Raw genomic sequence first — 22,403 nt, forward strand, 5'->3', positions numbered from 1 at the left:
GGTACATGCTCTGCAGCACACAGGTCAGTGTGGTATATACCCTGCAGCACTAGGTCAGGCTGGTAGATGCTCTGCAGCACACAGGTCAGTGTGGTATATACCCTGCAGCACTAGGTCAGGCTGGTAGATGCTCTGCAGCACACAGGTCAGTCTTGTAGATGCTCTGCAGTACACAGGTCAGTGTGGTATATACTCTGCAGCACACAGGTCAGGCTGGTAGATGCTCTGCAGCACACAGGTCAGTGTGGTATATACCCTGCAGCACTAGGTCAGGCTGGTAGATGCTCTGCAGCACACAGGTCAGTGTGGTATATACCCTGCAGCACTAGGTCAGGCTGGTAGATGCTCTGCAGCACACAGGTCAGTGTGGTATATACCCTGCAGCACTAGGTCAGGCTGGTAGATGCTCTGCAGCACACAGGTCCGTGTGGTATATACCCTGCAGCACTAGGTCAGGCTGGTAGATGCTCTGCAGCACACAGGTCCGTGTGGTATATACCCTGCAGCACTAGGTCAGGCTGGTAGATGCTCTGCAGCACACAGGTCCGTGTGGTATATACCCTGCAGCACTAGGTCAGGCTGGTAGATGCTCTGCAGCACACAGGTCAGTGTGGTATATACCCTGCAGCACTAGGTCAGGCTGGTAGATGCTCTGCAGCACACAGGTCAGGCTGGTAGATGCTCTGCAGCACACAGGTCCGTGTGGTATATACCCTGCAGCACTAGGTCAGGCAGGCCAGTTCCGGCACGGACGCCCGGCAGGTGCAGTGCCGCCGCCTGTCCTCCTCCGGTCTCCTCCTCCCGGCCCCGGTCTCCTCCCTCCCCGGTCGCCTCCGTCCTCCTCCCCCGGTCTCTCCGTCCTCCCCTGCCTCCTCCCATCCCTGTATAGATCGGGCAGCTCGCTCGCTTCCCTCCTCTCTGACAGCGCCGCTTCCCCTCCTCCTGTCACAGGACTCTCCGAGCGCCCCCGCCTGCTCTATACCATGAAGGGCTAATTACCAGGACGGGAGCATAGCCCGGCACTGAGCGGGGTCGCCCGTCTGCACCTCTTGCGCCATGCTGGATGCCCCCCAGAGGAGGCTGCAGTAGGTAAGATCCTCGGTACCCTTCACTCACCCTTCCCTCATCCCACCGTGCATGGCTGCGAGGTGCAGGGTGCGGCTGTCAGGGACAGCTCTGCCGTGTATGGTGGGTGCAGGCTGCCCTCACACTGATGACCTTCCTGCACATCTGCTGCCATCCTCCGTGTGCTATGGCAGCGGCTCCCGGCGCAGATGTGCCCTCCTCACCCATGTGCTCCTGCCGGGTAACAGCTGTGCTCTGCAGTGATGGCACGGATTTCTGTGCTCTGCAGTGGCTCCCCATACAATGTGGCTGTAATGCCAGCCTTACAACAGGGGCTGCAGCACAGGCTGCCGTTGGTTACGGGTTTGCAGTGTGCTAGAGCTGCATGGCTGGGTCCTATATATGTACTGTGCCTTTAATCAGGCTCCAGGGGGTGAGCACGTTAGATAGACCTGCCTGACCACAGTAAATCATGGCCAGTAACTGGCTATCCTAAGTAGTCCCTGGCTAGTATAGTGTAGTGTATTGGATGTAGGGGAGACGGGAATTTTCATGTTATTCCTTACCCCAGTGGTGGGTCTCTGGGTATCGCACAGCTGGGCTGTTCTATGCCAGTGTCGTACTAGTCCGGTACACGAACACATCAGACTCCACTGCTTAGAAGTTATGGGTCATTTCCAAGATTTAATGGCTTCTTGTCCCATCAGGAACCTATAGAATATCCCATATGTGTCAGCGGAGTGGCTTGAAGCTTGTGCAAAATCTCCAATAGGGCCCCCGACTTATCGCAGGTCTTTAGTAGTAATAGTCTTCTCACATGGGCCAAAGGGACCTTTTAGGCACCCTAAGCCCCAGGGCCGGAAGCGTTTTCAACCTCCGCACACATTGTAGTTACGCCCCTGCTATGTTATTCTGGGGGCATTGCAGCTATGATTGTGCCTCTACAAGAGGCAGATACAATGGACGTGTCTGCTGTGCCGCCATATCCTTTACAGTAAATGTGTTCTTCATAAAATTACAATTTTGAAGCTTGTTACATATTGTGAAGAGTCTGTTGAGAAATAGACGGCTTGTGTAGAGACACACCCCTTTGACAAAAAGGATAGCAACACCCAGTTGTCAATGTATTCATAGATTTAAAAGGTAAATTTGTATTCTAAATCTACTGTTTTTTTGACAAATATTAGTTGAAATCTCTGACTGCTTTCCGTGATATTCCCATGTCACCAAGTGATGGCATAATGCTGGAATAGGCCGTCCCTTTCTGATCGGTGGCGTTTACCCTCTGGGACCCTCGCCGATCCTGGAAATGCAGGCCCGCAGCACTGATTCAGCCCCGATGTCTCGTCATAGACTGCCAGTGTCTTATACATTGGATTAGCAACACCTTTACGTTTTCTAATAGTTTAAAGGGGCTGTCTGTTATAAATACAGAGCTAGTTTGGATTCCCTGAAAATTACATTCTCTTCCCATCCTCACCCTTTTGATCTGTTTATCATATAGAAACAGCCGGTGATGCGCTGCTAGAGTCTCCTGGCGGCTACAGCTTATCAGGGAGAATAGGCGAACGGTGCATCGTCACTTCCAGTACCGACACAGACTCCAGAACGGCCTGCGATGGATCCACAGAGATGAGTGCAGGAGACTGATATTTTCAGAGAATCTAAGCCCCAGACAACTATGTATTTGGCCTCGACAATCGCTTTACGTGTATTTTGTTACATTTGCACTTTACACACTGTCCTAGTTCCCATTCACTAGCAGCAAAGAGAGATCTTAAATTATTAGCATTTCTGAAAATAGAAAAATGTTGATTTAAGTTTTCCCACCTCCTTTTTTCAAAAGGCTCTGAAAGGGAAGAGATCAATGTAAAATAATGGAAGTTGTTGTAATTGCCTTTTCCAATGTTTACTATGTCAGTGCCATCGTTCAGGTGGACATTGTTGGGACCGGAAGTGATGACGTCCCATTTATACTGTCACATGACCACTGAGGCTGCAAGGTCAGGTGATTGATGGATGGGATGTCATCACTTCTGGTGGTATTATGATCTGTCCGTCAGTCACCTGACCCTGCAGCCAATGAGCGACCTTAGTGATCAGGTGACTGATGGATGGGACGTCATCACTTCTGATGGTATTGCAGCCTGTCCATCAGTCACATCATGACCTTGCAGCCATTGAGGGTCCCCAGTGATCAGCAGACTGTATGGATGAAACGTCATCACTTCCAGTTGTATTATGTCCTGTCCATCAGTCACGTGACCAATGACTGACCTCGGTGATCAGGAGACTGTATGGATGGGATGTCATCACTTCTGGTGGTATTACACCCTGTCCATCAGTCACCTGACCTTGCAGCCATTGAGTCACCTCGGTGATCAGGTTACTGTATTATTATTATTATTATTATTATTGTTTATTTATAGAGCACCATTGATTCCATGGTGCTGTACATGAGGGGGTTACATACAGAATACATGTACACGTTACAATAGACAGACTAGCACAGGGGGAAGAGGGCCCTGCCCTTGCGGGCTTACATCCTAAAGGATTTTGGGGAGGAGACAGTAGGTGGGGTGTAGGTGGGGCGGCAGCTCCGCACGGTGGTGGGGCGGCAGCTCCGCACGGTGGTGGGGCGGCAGCTCCGCACGGTGGTGGGGCGGCAGCTCCGCACGGTGGTGGGGCGGCAGCTCCGCACGGTGGTGGGGCGGTGAGGTCATTGTAGATTATAGGCATTTCTGAACAGATGAGTTTTCAGGGTCCGTTTGAAGTTTGCAAGTGTAGTAGATAGTCTGACGTGTTGAGGCAGTGAGTTCCAGGAGACTGGGGATGCTCGGGAGAAGTCTTGGAGTCGGTTGCATGAGGAGCGAATGAGAGAGGAGGATAGAAGGAGATCTTGGGAGGACCGGAGGTTACGTTTTGGAGTGTAGCGAGAGATTAGTTCAGAGATATATGGAGGAGACAGATTATGGATAGCTTTGTAGGACATTGTAGGACTGTATGGATAGGACATTGTCACTTCTGCAAACTGCACAGACCAGTGAAAAGATTTTGGAGAGGTGACTTTTTTTTTTTGCATACAATGTTCTCTTCCCTATTGTTAGTTTTGAAAAAGGAGCAAAAAACACTTTAGGTGTTTATAGATATACTAGAAGGTGGCCCGATTCTACGCATCGGGTATTCTAGAATTTACGTATTGTGTAGTTCATGTATGATTTTTGTTATATATATATATAGAGATATAGAGATATAGATATAGATATATAGATAGATGTTGTTGTGTGTAGTTACCAAGTGTTTGTGTAGGGCGCTGTACATGTTCTGAGTGTCGCGGGGGGTGAGAGCGGTGTTGTATGTGTGTTGCGTGTGTTGCGTTGTTTGTGGAGCGCTGTGTGTCTGTAGCGTTGTGTGTGTGTGTGTGTTGTGCGGTTTGTGTGGGTGTGGTGTGTTTTGGGGGGAGGTATGTTTTGAGCAATGTGTGTGTTGTGCAGTATGTGCGTATATTTGTGTGTGCAGCGTTGTCTGTGTGTGTGGGTGTCTGTGTAGGGCGTTGTTTGTGATTCCTAGTGTGTGTGTGTTGTGCAGTGCGCGTGTGTGTGTGTGTTGGAGGGAGGTGTGCACCTCCCATCGTGCTCCATCCCCCATGCTGCGCACCCCCCATCGTGCTGCATCCCCCATGCTGCGCACTCCCAAACGTGCTCCATCCGCCATGCTGCGCACTCCCCATCGTGCTCTATCCGCCATGCTGCACACTCCCAAACGTGCTCCATCCGCCATGCTGCGCACTGCCAAACGTGCTCCATCCGCCATGCTGCGCACCCCCTATCATGCTCCATCCGCCATGCTGCGCACTCCCAAACGTGCTCCACCCGCCATGCTGCGCACTCCCAAACGTGGTCCATCCGCCATGCTGCGCACTCCCAAACGTGGTCCATCCGCCATGCTGCGCACTCCCAAACGTGCTCCATCCGCCATGCTCCGCACTCCCAAACGTGCTCCATCCGCCATGCTACGCACTCCCCATCGTGCACCATCCGGCATGCTGCGCACTCCCAAACGTGCTCCATCCGCCATGCTGCGCACTCCCAAACGTGCTCCATCCGCCATGCTGCGCACTCCCAAACGTGCTCCATCCGCCATGCTGCGCACTCCCAAACGTGCTCCATCCAGCATGCTGCGCACTCCCAAACGTGGTCCATCCGGCATGCTGCGCACTCCCAAACGTGCTCCATCCGCCATGCTGCGCACTCCCAAACGTGGTCCATCCGGCATGCTGCGCACTCCCAAACGTGCTCCATCCGCCATGCTGCGCACTCCCAAACGTGCTCCATCCGCCATGCTGCGCACTCCCAAACGTGCTCCATCCGCCATGCTGCGCACTCCCAAACGTGCTCCATCCGCCATGCTGCGCACTCCCAAACGTGCTCCATCCGCCATGCTGCGCACTCCCAAACGTGGTCCATCCGCCATGCTGCGCACTCCCAAACGTGCTCCATCCGCCATGCTGCGCACTCCCAAACGTGCTCCATCCGCCATACTGCGCACTCCCAAACGTGCTCCATCCGCCATACTGCGCACTCCCCATCGTGCACCATCCGGCATGCTGCGCACTCCCAAACGTGCTCCATCCGCCATGCTGCGCACTCCCAAACGTGCTCCATCCGCCATGCTGCGCACCCCCCATCATGCTCCATCCGCTTGGGAGTGCGCAGCATGCCGGATGGTGCACGATGGGGAGTGCGCAGTATGGCGGATGGAGCACGTTTGGGAGTGCGCAGTATGGCGGATGGAGCACGTTTGGGAGTGCGCAGCATGACGGATGGAGCACGTTTGGGAGTGCGCAGCATGCCGGATGGTGCACGTTTGGGAGTGCGCAGTATGGCGGATGGAGCACGTTTGGGAGTGCGCAGTATGGCGGATGGAGCACGTTTGGGAGTGCGCAGCATGGCGGATGGACCACGTTTGGGAGTGCGCAGCATGGCGGATGGACCACGTTTGGGAGTGCGCAGCATGGCGGATGGACCACGTTTGGGAGTGCGCAGCATGGGGGATGCAGCACGATGGGGAGTGCGCAGTATGGCGGATGGAGCACGTTTGCTCAGCCTCTCTCCTTCCAGCCTCCCTCAGCATCAGCCTCCCCCTCCCAGCCTTCCCCAAGATCAGCCTCTCTGCTCCCAGCCTCCTCCAGCACGCCGTGCTCCTCTGCCGACACTCACCCACACCCGATCGCATCCACTCACCCACACAACCGATCGCATCCACTCACCCACACAACCGATCGCATCCACTCACCCACACAACCGATCGCATCCACTCACCCACACAACCGATCGCATCCACTCACCCACACAACCGATCGCATCCACTCACACACACAACCGATCGCATCCACTCACACACACAACCGATCGCATCCACTCACACACACAACCGATCGCATCCACTCACACACACAACCGATCGCATCCACTCACACACACCCGATCGCATACACTCACACACACCCGATCGCATACACTCACACACACAGACACTGACGATATTGCACATACGCGCTGATACTCACAACATCCGGGGATATCACATGCTTCTGGCCATGTGATCCTCCGTCAGGTCCTGGAAGCTCACAGCAGAATATCGCCGCCGAGAAGCAAGCGATATCCCAGGATGCTGTGAGTATTTGGATGCGATGTGATGTGTGTGTGTGAGTGAGTGTGATCTGATTTGTGTGTGTGTGTGTGCTGTTATGTGTGTGCTGTTATGTGTCTGTATGTTCCGCAGCTGCAGGACCTTGATGTGTGGATGCGATGTGATGTGTGTGTTAGGTGTGTATGAGAGTGAGTGTGAGCCGGTGTACACTGGTAACTATGATACACATCGGGTAACTAAGGGACCTTAGTTACCCGATGTGTATAATGGTTACCAGCGTTCACGGCCTCCGTCAAGATCCCAGCATCGCAAGGTTATGTCTGGCGCTGCTGGGATCCTGACGGAGCCGGTGTAGAAGCAAGCGATATCCCAGCATGTTGTGAGTGTGTGGATGTGATGTGTGAGGTGTGTGTGAGGTGTGTGTGATCTGATGTGTGTGTACTCACCTGGGAATCGGAGCCCCGTGTCAGTTGGGCCACAGCGAGCGTGCATTGCGTGAGGGGGGCGGGGCCTGCAGAGAGCCGGGGCGAGAGGCCAATCCGTGTGGGGGGGCGGGGCCATGGCGAGCCCAGCGGCCAATCAGCTTTGTGTCACCGTAAGGACACAATTTCGGAGCATGACAGACAGACAGACAGATAGACAGACAGACAGACAGACAGACAGACAGAATAAGGCAATTATATATATAGATCATGGGACAATCCCCCAAATTACTGAAATCTCCTGTTCTCTGTATGGATGCAGAAGGTGATTAGTGAGCACAATGTATTGTTTGCTTGCGAGAATATTATTATAACATGAAAGACCCAAGCAGGCACCTCCAGTGAATTCTATTGGCAGAGCGGCTGACCCGAATCAGTGAATGGTGGATATGGAACTTCCATTTTCCGACTAGGTCGGGATTTGGAGGTGGGACCCGCATCTTTCAAGCATTTGTCATGTCTTGTAGTCATGGTATTCTCTTCATTGTTCCATTTTTTTTTTCTATAACATGCCCTGTTCATCTGACATATGACTCATGATCAATATGCCAATCTACTCCAGAATACCAAAGGAAGGGCTCCAGATGGCTTCCTGCTGAAGTCCAGGAGATGGCTGTCACTTTTAATGAGCCTGCATACATGCACAGCTGATCCATTCTGTACCTTGGATCTGTAGTGTTAGCAGAGAGATGAGAGCCATGAAGGGTCATTGGGGGGCAGTATGTGACTCAGGCGGCCAGTGAAGAAAATACAGAATCATTGTAGATCCTGTATTTTTCAGTACACAACTTAATATGGTATAGCACAAAAGTGAGTACACCCTCACATTTCTAAATATTATATTGTCTTTTCATGGGGCAACACTGAAGATCTGACACTTTGATACAAAGTAAAGTAGTCAGTGTGCAGCTTGTATAACAGTGTAAATTTGGTGCCCTCTAAAGAACTCAACACACAGCCATTAATGTCTAAACCGCTGGCAACAAAAGTGAGTACACCCCTAAGTGAAAATGGCCAAATTGTGCCCAAAGTGTCAATATTTTGTGTGGCCACTATTATTTTCAAGCACTGCTTTAACTCTCTTGGGTATGGAATTCATCTTCCATGACGACATCACAGAGCTGGTGGATGTTAGAGACCTTCCACTCATACTCCTATACTTTCCGTTTGAGGAGGCCCCACAGATGCTCAATAGGGTTTAGTTCTGCAGACATGCTTGGCAAGTTCAGCTCTTTTGCCCTCAGTTTCTTTAGCAAGGCAATGATCATCTTGGGGTCGTTATCGTGTTGGAATACTGCCCTGAGGTCCACTTTCTGAAGGTAAGGGATCGTGCTCTGCTTCCGTATGTCACAGTATATGTTGGCTCCCCACAGCTGGCAGCACTCATGCAACTCCAAACCATGAGACTTCCACCACCATGCTTGACTGTAGGCAGGAAACACTTGTCTGTGCACTCCTCACCTGATTGCCGCCATACACGCTTGACACCATCTGAACCAAATAAGTTTGTTTGTCACAGGAGAAGGTTCCAGTTGTCCATGTCCTTAATCTGCTTGTCTTCAGCAAACTGGTTGTGGTCTTTCTGGTGCATCATCTTTAAAAGAGGCTTCCTTCTGGGACGACAGCCATGTAGACCAATTTAATGCAGTGTGCGGCATATGGTCTGAGAACTGACAGGCTGATTCCTTGACCCCTGTAACCTCTGCAGTAACGCTAACAGCACTCATAAGTTTATTTTGAAAAAACAACTTCTCGATATGATGCTGAGCACATGCACTCAACGTCTTTAGTCGACCACGGCGAGGCCTGTTGTGAGTGGAAGCTGTCTTGTTAAACCGCTCTATGGTCTTGCCCACCGTGCTGCAGCTCAGTTTTAGGGTGTTGGGAGTATTCTTATAGCCTAGGCCATATTAATGTAGAGCAAGAATTATTTTTTTCAAATCCTCAGAGATTTCTTTGCCATGAGGTGCCATATTGAACTTCCAGTGACCAGTATGAGAGAGTGTGTGAGCAATAACACCAAATGTAACACACCTGCTGCCCATTCTTACCTGAGAGCTTGTAAAACTAATGAGCCACATGACACCACGGAGGGAAAATGTCTAAGTGGGCACAGTTTGGCCATTTTCACTTTAGGGTGTACTCTTTTGTTGCCAGCAGCTTATACATTAATAGCTGTATGTTGAGTTATTTAGCAGCCACAGCAAATGTACGCTAACTACTTTACATTGTATCAAAGTATCATATCTCGATTGTTGTCCCATGAAAAGACATATTTACAAAAAATGTGAAGGGTATAATCACTTTTCTGATATACTGTAGTGTGACAGTACTGTTAGACTCCAGTGGACACCTCCAATAAGGCCTTTTGGTCCCTTTCTGCTATAAGTAATCTTAATATTCCATAATCATTTAGGTTAAGATGAATGCACTATGGGCAAACTTTTTTTTTTTTTTGTTAGCTGTTTCAATAGAAAGTTTGAAATTAATGAAACACTGTGTACAATTAATTATGGTGAATCATGAATGGAGAATAATATTTAGCCAAACATCACCATAACCATAGCCTGACTTCAGCATAAGACAGATCTGTTACCAGATTCCACAGTACCAACTGATTACATCACTAAATAGGTCTCTCAGACCTGAAAAAGATTGATTTACACTGAAAATCCATGTCAGAATGTAAATCCATTATGAAACCTTAACTCAGCTTCTGCCCATTGACAGCTCCCAAGTGTCCCTCTCTGCTGCTGAGATCTCACACTGCTCAGTACAAGCTGCAGCTGTCATTCAGGTTGTGTGGACAGAGACTGAATACACTTCTACTCATGAGTATTTCATTCTATAGACCGACTAAAATGTTCATCATAATATCAGAATTATAAATCTATTCTGACATGGATTTTTCAAATAAATATACCAACCTCATCAGTTCTAAGAGATCGGTTTAATATTTTACAAAGTTTATTTTAAGACATTTTGTGATCTCTTCACTTGAAAGTGTTTTTTGCACAACTCTGGAGACCTGAAAAGCGTATAATAGGAAAAGATCTGCACAGCAGCTCTGTAGCAGCAATAGCGTAGCCGCATAAGGCCTCTTGGACACGAGTTATTTGAGGGTTTGTTTTTTTTACCTCAGTATTTGTAGACAAAACCACGAGTGGGACAGTTAGAGGAAAAGGTGAAAGGCGAAAAAAAAAATGGAAGAAAATACAACGTATCCCTGACTAAATTAAGAGAACATTTTTTTACTCTGATGCCCATTTTATTACATTGCTATGCTTCCATTAATGAATGAATACAGTTTTGTGCAATTTAGGCAAGCAGTAATACATTGCACAACGCTCCATGCCTTAAACACGTTGTCCACTAGTATAACATTGATGTCCTATTCTTAGGGGCCCTTTGCACACTACGACATCGCAAGCCGATGCTGCGATGCCGTGCGCGATAGTCCCCGCCCCAGCTGCGATATCATGGTCATAGCTGGCGTAGCGAGCATTATCGCTACGCCAGCTTCACATGCACTCACCTGCCCTGCGACGTTGCTCTGGCCGGCGACCCGACTCCTTGCGGGTCGTGCGGCGTCATAGCGACATCACACGGCAGGCGGCCAATAGAAGCGGAGGGGCGGAGTTGAGCGGGACTTAAACATCCTGCCCCCCTCCTTCCTTCCGCAGAGCCGGCGTGAGACGTGGTGACGCAGGTAGATGTTCCTCGCTCCTGCGGCTTCTCACACAGCGATGTGTGCTGCTGCAGGAACGAGGAACAACATCGTACCTGTCGCTGCTGCCAAATAATGGAAATGCCGGACCCTACACCGATGATACGATAACGACGCTTTTGCGCTTGTTAATTGTATCAAAAAGGATTTACACACTACGATATCGACTGCGACGCCGGATGTGCATCACTTTCGATTTGACCCCTCCGACATCGCAGCTGCGATGTGATAGTGTGCAAAGTGCCCCTTAGGATAGGTCATTAATGTCTGATCAGCACCCCTATCAACTGTTCTTGATACTGGTCACTGCAGCAGGAAATGCTCAGTCATGGAGCTACCTCGTGTTTGGATGGCGACTGAGGCTGGGAACTGCACATCCACCTCCCATTCACATCAGTAGGGGGCAGATGTGCAGTACTCAGTTGCTACCATAAGACGAGGCAGCTCCGGAACTGAGCACTTCCTGCCGTCTGCTAGCGGCACCAGACATCATCGGGGGTGCGGGGTGTCAGACCCTGGCGGATCAGACGCTGATGACCTATTCTAAGGATAGGCCATCAATGTTATAGTAGTGTATATCCCCTTTATCAGAGCCATTTTTTAAGTATTAATGTGATGGAGTTTGGAACATTCCGTCCGTAGCAGAGACCGTTATAATGTCCAAAATATAACCAGTGCAGTGTCCCATTGCAGAGCTGCTCATCGTTAAATACTTGGTTTCTGCACCCTTGTGTACCCCTCTATCCTCCATCTGCCAGTCACAGAAACAAGCTTTTGATAATTTTCCTATTCTGGGGTGAAAGTGTGAGGTCTCAGATCATTTACTCACTGAACTTGGGACATGTGGCTAACCTAGTGCATGCCGGTATATCCTGTGCACTGCTCTGCAATGCTTCCCTGGTGAAGAGCCTGCAGTTCCATTATGCACAGCTCCCTATGTAAACAACACCTTGCAAACAAGGCACGTTTTGAGGAGTGGGGTTGGAATTTTACTTGTTGTTACAGAACCAAAGTAAATAAAATGTACGGTTAGGTCCAGAAAAATTTGGACAGTCACACAAATATTGGCATTTTATCTCTTTACCAAAACATTTTAAATATACAGTTATGTAAGCCAATAAGCGTTAAGTGCATATTCTCAGCTTTTATTTGAGGGTACTCCCATATTAATTGGAGTAAGGGTTTAGGAATTACAGCTCTTTAACATGTAGCTACCTCTTTTTAAAGGGACCAAAATTAATTGGACAATTATCTCAAAAGCTCTTTAATGGGCTGCGTGGGCTATTCCCTCATTAATCCATCATCAATTAAGCAGCTAAAAGGTATGGAGCTTATTCTAGATGTGGCATTTGAAATTTCTTGTTGTAAACCCACAACATGCAGTCAAAGTAGCACTCAATGGAGGAGAAACAGAACATCATTGGGCTGGGAAAAAATAAAAGAAATCCATCAAAGCAGAAATGTTAGGGGTGGCCAAATCAACAATTTGGTATATTCTGAAGAAAAAAAAATGAACATACTGGAGAGCATGGAAACTCAAAGAGGCCTGGATGCCCAAAGAAGACAATTGTGGTGGATGATCACAGAATCCTTTCCTTAGTGAAGGAAAACCCCTTCACATCATTCACCAAAGTGAAAAACACTCAAAGTAGGTGTTTCACTATCTAAGTCTACCATAAAGAGAAGACTTCACGAGAGAGAGGCCAGATTACACTTTGTCAAAAAGAGGTCAGCCCAGTTCTGGACATCGTGCGGGCAGATGAAACTAAGATCAAACTGTTCCAGAATAATGGGGAAGCAGAAAGTATGGAAAAGACTTGGAATGGCTCATAATCCAAAGTACACCACATCCTCTATAACACAGGGTGGAGGAAGTGTGATGGCCGGGCATGCATGGCTTCCAATGGCACTGGGTCACTGGTGTTTATTGATAATGTGACTGAAGGCAGAAGCATCCGGATGAAATCTAAAGTGCACAGGGCTATGCTTTCTGCTCAGATTCCACCAAATGCAGCAAGGTTGATTGGACAGTGCTTCACAGTACAGATGGACAATGACTGAAAATATACTATAAAAGGAACCAGAGGGTTTTTTTTTTTTTTTTTTTAAAGCAAAGAAGGGGAATATTCTTAAATAGCTGAGTCAATCACTAGATCTGAACCCCATTGAGCTGTATTCAACATACTTAACACAAAACTTAAGGCAGAGACCCACAGACAGGCAACAACTCAAGGCAGCTGCGGTAAAGGCCGGCAAAGCATCACAAAGGCGGGAACCCAGCATTTGGTAACGTCCATGGCTTCCAGACATCAGGTAGTCATTGCCTGGAAAGGATTCTCTATGAAGAATTAAAAATTAACATTTTATTTATGATAAAGTTAATATGTCTAATTACTTTGAGCCCCTAAAATAAACGAAGCTTTGTAGAAAAATAGTTGTAATTCCTAAACGTTTCATAGGATGTTTTTTGTTCAGCCCCTTTAATTAAACCTGAAAGTCTACACTTTCAGGTCCCGCCCCCCCCATTCCGCCTTACAGTCAATCTGGCTAGTCTGCAATTCCTTTCAGTTGTTGAAGTTGTTTTCATTATATTGAATTCAATAATGCACCAGATCCAAGGCTTATCCTATTGAAACTCAGAATAAGAGACCCTACCCCTATTGTTTAGGGTATATGGATAAGAGACGTTTTAACCATTATCGCCAAAAGGATATCTTGGGATATCCAAAATAAATCTGCAGTTTTGGATATTAGTTCATACAAAGTGAATATTCTTAAAAGGAGTTGGCCAACTAAGCGATGATCTGAGCTATAACAATACCCTAAGCTTTTATTAGCTACAAAACCATGGCGCTGACATTTTTATGTGAAGTCTTTGTGCAAAATCCACGAGAACCTGTCTAACTGCGCATAGAAGCGGATGTAACAGCATTTCAGGACAATGCACATAATCATTAGTAAAAGCCTAAAGGTGGACACAGATATGTTAATATTTGCCCAATCTGGTTGATAATGGGCAGTCATAGCAATAATCAGGGCATTGGTGGCGACAAAGCATTTGGTTCTGACTGGTCAGAAAATGCATTAAACTAATTCTCACTCACTGGGAAGTACTGTTATAAAGTCCAGTTCATGTATGTCCCAGAAATACGCTTATACTGTATAAGTAATCTGCATGTGGTACAGGAGATGTGTAGTGTTACGCGAGACCCATTTAAATGAAGTGCTAATCATACTGGTAGTCCTACCAAATCAACCAGAGGTTTAGACAGCTACATTAAAATCGGTCTAGTCATGTCTGCAAATCGTCGATTTGATTGGCTCCATGTCCAGCTTTATGTGCTCATCCACACAGCGGACAGGTGTAGGAGCTGTCTTCTATGGCAGCACTATTCTAAGGGCAGTCACACTTGCATATCACTTCTGATGTGAGAGCATCGGATGCGTTATGCTAATGACCCTTGGCTCAGGCTCTGCTGCGAGCGTGAGACGAGTCATGTGACTGTGGTGGTCCGTGGCTTAGATCGGATCCTCCGGAGAGGGAGGAATTAATCAACCCCCCCCCCCCAATCTCATCCATTCTCAGCCTGTGCATATATCGCACTGCACTTGGATGACATCCGAGTGCAGTCCGATGTTTCTCTCGCACGCATAGTCTTGTATGGGTGCGAGTGACACGGCTCTCGCAGACAATCGCAGCATGCTGCAATTTTTTTGTCTGTCTGAGGAAAAACACGCAGACCTGAGCTACAGCATTGTCTTCATGGGGCTGAGTGCGATGCAAGATTTTGTCATACGCAAGTGTGATTCTGCCCTAACCGGTAGAAAGGTACAGCGATTTCCCTTCCCCCACCCCACCGCACATGGATCATTAGTCCATGTTGAAAATCGCCCATAAACACTAGAACATTGGCTGCAATTGGCTTGTGAGTTGTCAGAAAAAAACAAGTTTGTGTACAGGAGCCTGTAGAGCAAAATTCTGATTGTTCTTGCTTTTAATAATGATGGAAGCACAATTCTCATAAGGTACAGATTGTAAACGCGCCCATACACCTTAGCTAGTACTCGTACGAATGCTCATTCGCAGTCTACCCTTAAACACCCCCCACCCGACCTCCCCGTAAACGTGGTTGTTGGTTTAGGTCGAGGATTGTCCGTAACACTGTTCCAGTAGAGTGGAAAATTTCAGTGTGAGGGGAAATAGTTATGACAATCTGTAGCATGCTTCCAATCCTGTAGATTACGTACAGAAAAAATGGTTGATTTTGAACAACCGCGATTAGCCTCATTAGATGGTTCTAATGCATATGTAGATCCACGCCACTTCTACTGTACATCCATGTCAGGCAGCCGAGTGAGTTGCGAAATCTCCATATCTAAAAAATATCAGTGTAAATCTGACAGACTGCACCTAAATTGGGACCCTTTTATCCAATCTGTAATAACACAACAAAAGAAAATGCACAAACAGTGTAATGTCAGATAAAGTAAGGGCCCAGTCACACACAACGACTTACCAGCGATCCCGAAAACGATGCGACCTGATAAGGATCGCAGGTAAGTCGCTGGGAGGTCGCAGGTGAAATGTCACGCAATCAGACCTTACCAGCGATGCAGGAACAATACAGGGCACAGTAGCGATCTGTATAACGATCTCAGCAGTCACTGTGACCCTGTCACAGAGTGTCAAACACAGCGATGTGTCCTGCCCAGTAGGACATCGCCTTTGAAGAAAATGGCCTGGACCATTCTGCAACGACTAGATCTCACAGCAGGGGCCTGATCACTGGTAGGTGTCACACAAAACAAGATCGCTAACGGGATCGCTACTGTGTCACAGAAACCGTGACTCAGCTGCGATCTCACTAGCGATCTCGTTATGTGTGACGGTACCTTAAGAGGTAAGCACACTTGGAAAGAGAAATGTAATGCAATGAATGTAACCAAAGTCCAAAAAATATTAAAAATAAAAATGTCACTAATGAGCTATGGAAAAATGTTCAGAAACCAGTGTACAAAAAATGCTTAAGGCGGGCTTTGCACGCTGCGACATCGCAAGCCGATGCTGCGATGTCGCACGCGATAGTCCCCGCCCCTGTCGCAGGTACGATATCGTGTGATAGCTGGCATAGCGAAAATTATCGCTACGCCAGCTTCACATGCACTCACCTGCCCTGCGACCGTCGCTCTGGCCGGCGACCCGCCTCCTTCCAAAGAGGGCGGGTCGTGCGGCGTCATAGCGACGTCACACGGCAGGCAGCCAATAGCGGCAGAGGGGCGGAGATGAGCAGGATGTAAACATCCCGCCCACCTCCTTCCTTCCGCATTGTGGCCGGCGGCAGGTAGATGTTCCTCGCTCCTGCGGCTTCTCACACAGCGATGTGTGCTGCCGCAGGAGCGAGGAACAACATCGTACCTGTCGCAGCACCGGCATTATGGAAATGTCGGAGCCTGCACCGATGATACGATAACGACGCTTTTGCGCTCGTTCATCGTATCATCTAGGATTTACACACTACGACATCGCAAGTGACGCCGGATGTGCGTCACTTTCGATTTGACCCCACCGACATCGCACCTGCGATGTCGTAGTGTGCAAAGCCGCCCTAAGATTCCATGTTGGTATTATAATCCCAAGCGTATCGCTGGACCAGCTTTATTGGGGGGAATGTTAAATTCTTTTTTTCATGTGCATTATGAGATGGTCTTATGTGTTCAGAACTGTCACCAGATTTATGCTGCCTCTTCTGAGCGTAGCATGATGTAGGGGCAGAGACCCCACTTCCATTTATGTATCACTTGTTTGGCTACATGCTGCAGTTTTGATAAAATCACTGCTTTCCCTGCTGCAGATCTACAAGTTTACTGAATGCGGCTCTGTATAACCCTGCTCCCACCACTGATTGGCAGCTTTCTTCCTATGCAGTGTGTGCATAGAAAGATGCCAGTCAGTGATGGAGCAGGGTTATAAGTTATTCTGAATCTGAATATGGCAGCAGGTCAACTAGTTTTTGTTTGTGTTTTTTTTAGGAATAATCACATGCTGATCAGTGATTTTTATCAAAACTACAGCAAGTAGCCCAGAAGATACATCACTGGAATCAGGGTCTCTGCTGCTCTCAGATTAGAGAAATTCCCTTTAAGTGTTTTTAATCTTAGATTTTGTGCTATTATTTCAGTATATATGCGGTGCAGTCCATCCTACGTGTCATGCCTGGAATATACACAGTGGATACTTGTAACTTGTGGGATTGCTCTCTTGTCCGTTTACTTTTTGCGCTCCCTTTTTTATTTGTTTTTTTTTAGTTGATATCTCATTCAAACTGACTTCAGCGACAACAATAACAACTTCTGTTTTGAGAAAACACACGTGTACTGCATTTCTCAGCTTTTTTGGGCGTTGAAGCAACACTACAGAAAAAACACTACACTTTAACATCTTTATATTAAAGTGTCTGCTGTACTTTCGAGTCTCAGGCTATTGAGGGTTAATACTCCCAGCATTGTACAATATGTTAGATAGTAACCTCATTTAGGCCCAGACATTATCTAATTTCCCCCTCCTCCTTCCCAGCCCGCACCACTGAAAATATTTTTGCCAAGAAGATATTTTGAAGATAGTGAAACCTGATGAACAGAAATACTTGAGTGACGTGAGCGGTTCTGATAATATCCTGACACTGCATATTGACCGCTTTAGCTCTTATTCCTTTGATAGGCGACTGATGTCACAACATTTACACCCAGACAGGGCGCTGGGCTTACACAGCTCTGTGGAGTTATCTTGGTTCCAGGACATGGGTGTCTGCATTGCTTCACTTTCCACCAGGCACAACAAGCAGCACTGGGGGAAAAGCAAATGCTGTTCTGTAACAATGTAGAAAAAGCTTAAAGGGAATCTGTCAGCAGAAATTTTGCCCTAAACCTAAAAGTTTCTCCTTCTGCAGCTTCCTGGACTGCATTCTAGCAAGGTTCCTGTTGTTATTGTGCCCCCTTTTAGATCAAAATAAATACTTTATAAAGTGGTACCTTTCAGTTTGAAAATCTTGTTAATGGTACACGGGGGCGGTCTGTCTGGTGTCCGTTACTGTCCCTCCTGCCGCTTTAGGGCGTCCCCCCAACGCTCATTTACATACCTCAGGACGCCGCCCAGTGCGTCCGATGTCTCGCTCATGCGCCCTGCCACTGTAGTGGGACTGTGCAGTGTGCCCGCTGGTGATGTTGCGCAGGCACGAGATTATGGGCGGTGCTGTGATTTTCATCAGCAAGCTCCCGCCCATAATCTCGTGCCCGCACTTTCCCCTCTGCCTCCACCATTCTGCGCATGCCCTGGCCAGATAACCAGATGATCGGTGGTGTCCTGCTCCGCTCCTCCCATCTATTTCCTGCTCCAAGGCTAGATGGGAAAGAGGTGACGTTGGGTCATCTGGCCAGGGCATGCGCAGAACGGTGGAGGCAGAGGGGAAAGCGCGGGCACGATATTATGGGCGGGAGCTTGCTGATGAAAATCACAGTGCCGCCCATAATCTCGTGTCTGCGCAACATCACCAGCGGTCCCACTGTGCACAGTCCCACTACAGTGGCATGGCGCATGCGCGAGACCTCGGACGCACTGGGCGGCGTTCTGAGGTATGTAAATGAACGTTGGGGGACAGCCTAAAGCGGCAGGAGGGACAGTAACGGACAACAGACAGCCCGCTCCCGTGTACCATTAACAAGATTTTCAAACTGAAAGGTACCACTTTATAAAGTATTTATTTTGATCTAAAATTGGGCAGAATAACTATAGGAACCTTGCTAGAATGCAGCCCAAGAGCTGCAGAAGGGGAAACTTTTAGCTTTAGGGCAAAATTTCTGCTGACAGGTTCCCTTTAAAAAATATTCACTTTTTACAGTGCCAAGTTTATGCAGAAACAGTTCACACCACCCTCCATCCTGGGTTTAAAGTTATTGTAGAACATTATTGTAATAGGCATATAATAAAATAAACTGCTGGATCCAGCGCAGGTCTCCCCAGTACCAGGCATCAGCTATAGAGCGCTGTATGCGATGTCACTGAAGTCTGTGGCTGGTTGTAACAGCTAGAACAGCGCATCATTGGATTTTTCTCCCATCTTGCGCTGTTTCAGTCACCTCACATAAGGCTACATGTACTGAGTGATTATAAAAGACTCATTGGGTTTCAGAGGTATATTGGAAAATGTATTACATGCATAATAGTGAAGGGCACATGATAATAAACACTGCAAGTTTAGCATGTAATATTTACAAGTGTTCTATGTGTTCTCCTTTTTTCACACATCAGTGTGGTAATCCAGTTCGACCCAAACACACTGCAGCATGTCCCCATCGATGGTCATTAGAGAGGCGGTAATGCAGTCTCGGAGCTCATCCAGTGTTGCTGGCAAAGGCGCCACGTAAACAATATCAAGGAAGTTACACACTGTCAGATCAGGAGACTTTCCGGGGCATCTGAAGAGGGCCAAGTCAACAATAGTACAGTGCCCAATCCACCGGTTTGGGAGTTCCTCGTTGAGATAGCGATGCACCTCTGAATGACAGTAATCCATTGACAGTTGTAGAAACAACCATAACTGGAACATATCGTGGTTCGATGTACCCGTCAGTCTTTTCAGCGAAGAAAAAAAGGATCCGTACTACACCTTTTTTTGTTTTTGAGTTTGCACAGAAAAAAATCTACTTTTGGAGACTCTTGATTTCTGCAGAGGCATTAGGATTTTCTGTTCCCCGTATTTAGACATTGTGACAGCTCACCTGTCCAATTAAGTGGAAGGTTGCCTCGTCACTGAACACTAGCCAGGAAGCGAATTCGTCATCTTCCAATGCTGCCTGAAAAAGGGAACAGAATTTGTATCAGATGCCGTGGTCCGCTGGCTGTAATCTTTGAGATAGCTGTATGCAATATGATTTCTGCCAAATTCGCCATCGCGTAATCTTCCAAACAGTCGTCTGAGGAATGCCAAATTCACGACTTGTGCTACGTATTGATTTCTGTGGGCTATGTGCAAAGCTCTCTCGATCCCTCTCTACTGCTTTGCCTCAAACACTCGGTCATCCGGGGCTTTTACATTTACACAAGCATCCTGTCTCCTTAAAGAGGTGGTCCACTACAAAGCATAGTGGCCACATCAATATAAAGCTGAGATAGAAGGCTTTTTCTAAATACCTTCTCTTGTCAATTCTGTCTGTTAGCGGCGCTATCGCTGTCCACTCAGTCCTTATCACGTGACCCCCGCCTGCAGTGACCTCTGATGTCTGGTAATGTCACGTCAACTTCCACAATTGGAAGTTGACCCGACATCACCGAGGTGGGACCCAATCTCCCTGAGTAGAGAGGAGTGAACTTCAGGGTCGAGACTCTGTTCGCGCTTGGTAAATGATGTAAAAATCCCCGTGGTGAGTATCGCGCTGTGCTTGTGTCTGACTACCTGCATTGTGCGCGCTTCTTGAAGTGATTGTTCATTGCAAATTAGGCTTTTGTTCAGCGTACTGAGCTATTTTGTTCACTGAGAATTTAAAAAAAACAAAAACTTTGCTACGGAACTGTTTTGCTATGGGCCTAAAGCAAAACATTTCCGGAGGTGGGTGGTGAATGAAAGCCTAACTTGTGACAAATAAACACTTCCAGCAGCGCGCACAATGCAGGTAATCACTCAGACACAAGCACAGCACGATAATCACCATGGGGATTTTTACATCATTTTCCGAGCCCGAACCCCGAGCTTCAAGCCTGACGTTTGCTCATCTCTAACTATGCATGACTGGGCTGTGGGCGGAGTTTCAACACACATAACAGGTCAGCATCACTCGTACTTCTGGCACTCTGCAGTGAAGGAGAGACCGCATGAGATGATGGGCTGTGACGTGTGATGAAACTCCGCTCGCAGTCCAGTCACTAATGGAGACTGGATCCCACCTCATTGATGCCGAGTCAACTTCCAATTCCGGAAGGTGAGACGACATCAGAGATCACTGCAGCACAAGTCATGTGTTGGGGATGAACGGACAGTGATAGCGCCGCTCACAGACAGAATTGACAACAGTAGGTATTTAGAGAAGAACTTCTATCTCAGCTTTACATCGATGTGGCTACTTTGCTTTGTAGTGGACTACCATTTTAAATTGTCAATACCACCACAGAATGCGCTGGTGACTAGGTGGGTCATTTCATACTGTCTTTGTAACGCTCGCTGCATGGTAACCATTGACTTCCACTTCTCGTACTCTAAAAGACATCGCTTTCTCTTGCATAGTCACCATTTTGGGAACTGATGTCGCCCTGGCACCTGGTGAGTCAATAGCAAGTCTGCACAGGCGAGTTACAAACTGAGATGTGGCTTTTTGATACATTCTTACTAGTGATGGGTGAATAGTAACTATTCTTGTTCAGATAACTCTTCCCGAATACCGAGTATTATTCCAGTATTCGTCACGACAAGAAAATGCTCAGGTTCCCCACTGATTTGCATTAGGTTCGTTATTTGTGATGAATACCGAAATAGTACTCTAGGATTCGTTATGAATAATTCAAACACTAATAGTTACTATTTGCTCATCACTAGTTATTACAAATGGGTGAAATTTATAGCTTTGCATTAATATGTATGCAAAACCTGATGTCTTTTTGTTATAATCACCCTGTATATTATATCGCTGATAACCCTTAATAATGACAGTGGTGTAGTTTTACATCTTGTCATGATCTGCAAAGTTTTATGTGACATCACACTGAAAGTGCAAAAGAGGAATTTGACTGATGGCATCATATCTTTAAAAGGCCTGTGCATATGATATCTTTAAAACGTTGGCGGCCTCTTATGTATAGAATAGTTCTTGTACACAATACTTAAAAAGGTATATCCAGGACTATATCATTGTTTGTTTTTTTTTACTAGGGCCTAAGAACTCAGTCAGGTAGTTGCTAACTACCTGCCTGTTAGTTTTTAGGCATATACGAGGGGCTGCTAATAAGTCTTTGACTTTGTGATCCTTTTTTTTTCTTTTGTTTCTATGTTAACGAATGTTGCATCACATGAAAGCCTTGTGTGTCTAATATGTTTTAAAAATTTTGTGTTTGTTGCTTATGACAACAGTGTTCTACGCACGTGAGAAAACAAAATGTCGGAGTCTAATGCGATATTCACAGCATCTTAGAGCAGAGGAGTGATACAATTCTTGTTTCTGCAAGGGATACTAAAGGATATTCCTGGTGATATGTCCCAGACATTGGGGGATCAGTGCTCTTCATATTCCACAGTTAAGAACTGGGTTGCCAAATTTAAAACGGGCCACTTCAGCACCAATGATGAGGAACGTCCTGGATGACCGAGAGTGGTTGTTGTTCCAGAGATCGTCGATGCTGTGCACAACCTCATACTGGAGAATCGACGAATTTCAGCTAAAGCAATAGCAGAAATCATGGTGAATTCCCGTGAACGTATTTGTGTCATTATCCA

The 22,403-nt window shown here is 47.3% G+C and overlaps 2 protein-coding genes across 2 annotated transcripts in view; one reads left to right on the plus strand and one right to left on the minus strand.

Moving 5' to 3' along the window:
• The window catches only part of RSPH14 (radial spoke head 14 homolog), a 387,168-nt gene that overhangs the window by 73,498 nt on the left and 291,267 nt on the right, over nt 1–22,403 (minus strand). The gene's annotated exons all lie outside the window — the stretch shown is intronic.
• Nucleotides 781–22,403, plus strand: part of GNAZ (G protein subunit alpha z) — a 232,457-nt gene continuing 210,834 nt past the window's right edge. The window contains exon 1 of the mRNA XM_075320726.1: nt 781–1,089. The gene's annotated coding sequence lies outside the window, so the exon portion shown is untranslated. The remainder of the gene's footprint in view (nt 1,090–22,403) is intronic.

Source organism: Anomaloglossus baeobatrachus, chromosome 1 (assembly GCF_048569485.1).
Source record: "Anomaloglossus baeobatrachus isolate aAnoBae1 chromosome 1, aAnoBae1.hap1, whole genome shotgun sequence".
Taxonomy (NCBI): Eukaryota; Metazoa; Chordata; class Amphibia; order Anura; family Aromobatidae; genus Anomaloglossus; species Anomaloglossus baeobatrachus.